Raw genomic sequence first — 1,943 nt, 5'->3', positions numbered from 1 at the left:
TTTTCATGATACAAGGTCACAAATTTGGAGGAGAAGTATTAGAAAGTCCTTATCTGCATTTTGAAATATTTTTAGAGATTTGTGATTTGGTGAAATGTGAAGGAGTATCAGCAGATGCAGTTCGATTGATGGCATTTCCTTTCAGTATCAAGGATAAAGCAAGGACTTGGCTATATTCTCTCTGTCCTCAAAGTATCACAAGTTGGGAACAATTGAAGAAGCAATTTCTAAATCATTTTCCCCTCCAAGTAGAATAGTGCATATGAGGAATTGCATAACAAATTTTGCTCAGGCATATGGAGAATCATTATTTGAAGCATGGGATAGATTCAAGAGTCTTCAAAGACAGTGCCCTCATCATGATTTTGAAAAATGGTTGACTTTGCACATATTCTATGGGGGAATTTCTTTCTCAAACAAGAGTTTATTGGATTCATCAGCTGGAGGTTCTTTTATGGACAAAAGTGTAGATGAAGCTTATTCATTAATTGATCAAGTGACATTGAACCTCCATGAATGGTCAAACAAAAGTTGGATGGAATTTCCCTCAGATATTCAAGAAGTGCAAGCCATAAATGTAAGAGAGCCTGTCAAAAATGTTGAAATTCACAAGTCACAGAGTGAGGAGTTCAAACATTTGGGGGCAAAGCTTGATAGTATTGTTTCAAAATGGTTTAAAGAAGATCCCCCTCCTACACAGTTAAGATCTAATGAAAAGTGTGATGATGTTGGGTTGAGAAGTGGCAAAAATCATAAAGAACTTCTGAAGAATGACATGTTTAGAATTGAGGAGAAGAATAATAAAAGATCACAAGAACTCAGTTCCATTTCTCTAGGAAGTTCCCAAAGGCCACTGTTAGACCCCGTGGTAGTTTTGATGTGATCAACCAAGTTGGTTAGGTCCTGCTTTGTGTTTGATCCTTGTGTCTGAGTGTGCAGGAGCTTAGGAACACAGGAAGTCGAGCGGAAGACGCAGCTAGCGAGAAGGACGACACGGAAAGGGAGCCGACGGGCTCAGTGCGTCCGAAGGACGAGAGAGCTGCGGAAGAGTACTCCGGTGGGCGTGAAGAGCGTGCGCGGTGTTCAAGGGACGTTAAGCCGGGACGGAAGGCTGCTCGAGAAGAAGGTCGAAAATTGGGTTCGGGTGAGCCCTATTTCGGTTGGCCGAAATCACCCAAAAGAACAGAGCGTCGGAAGCTGAAGAAAGCCAACGCAAAAGAAGCTGAGTTGGACAAAACAGCTCAAGGCCCCTTCAGCTTGAAGGCGCCTTCAAGGCTGATGAAGGCGCCTTGAGCCTGGTCAAACAGACCGTTTGCGCAGCGGATAAAGTTTTATCTGCTGAACCCTTGGAGGCGCCTTGGACCCCTATTGGAGGCGCCTTGGACCTTCGAGATTAGATTTCCAGAGGCTATTTAAAGGCCCCTGGAACTAGAAATTCACAACAACTTCTAAATTCAACTCTGTAAGCAATTCCAAGCAATAGTTCTGAGCCGTTAGAGTGTAAAAGACTTCTCTGCCTTCAGCAAAGGAGAATTTTCTTAGTGTGCTTTCTTACTGCCCTGGATTAACAACCCTCTTGATTGTAACCAGGTTAAATTCTGTTTTTGCTTTTTATTTCTGCCTTTATTTTATTTTACTATTGCATTAATTGAGTTGAAATCCGAGGAGGGTAGTTTTATTTTTGTTTTCAGCAATTCACCCCCTTCTAGCCGGCCTTCGCTGCACCTACAATTGGTATCAGAGCCTGATCACCTCAGAAGGACTAACCGCCAACTGAAGCACTACGATCAAGATGATGGCCGGAGCGAGCATCCATCCCCCGAAGTTCGACGGAGACTTCGCCACATGGAAGCACAAAATGGAGGTATTTTTAAAACTGAATTTGACATTCTTTTAATAATGAAATATGACTATGCAGTTCCGAAAGATAAGGAGGAAAATAC

The 1,943-nt window shown here is 42.5% G+C and overlaps 1 non-coding gene across 1 annotated transcript; it reads right to left on the bottom strand.

Annotated features, from left to right (window-relative positions):
- Positions 1 to 260: 260 nt before the first annotated feature.
- Positions 261 to 366, bottom strand: LOC121968747. Its single transcript, XR_006108285.1, has one exon. It is a non-coding gene; the product is annotated as a small nucleolar RNA R71 (small nucleolar RNA).
- Between the last annotated feature and the right edge of the window lie 1,577 nt (positions 367 to 1,943).

This window comes from Zingiber officinale, chromosome 3B, assembly GCF_018446385.1.
Source record: "Zingiber officinale cultivar Zhangliang chromosome 3B, Zo_v1.1, whole genome shotgun sequence".
NCBI classification, from domain to species: domain Eukaryota; kingdom Viridiplantae; phylum Streptophyta; class Magnoliopsida; order Zingiberales; family Zingiberaceae; genus Zingiber; species Zingiber officinale.
The sequence above is the reverse complement of the archived record's forward strand: the minus strand, read 5'-3'. Positions and strand labels throughout refer to the sequence as shown.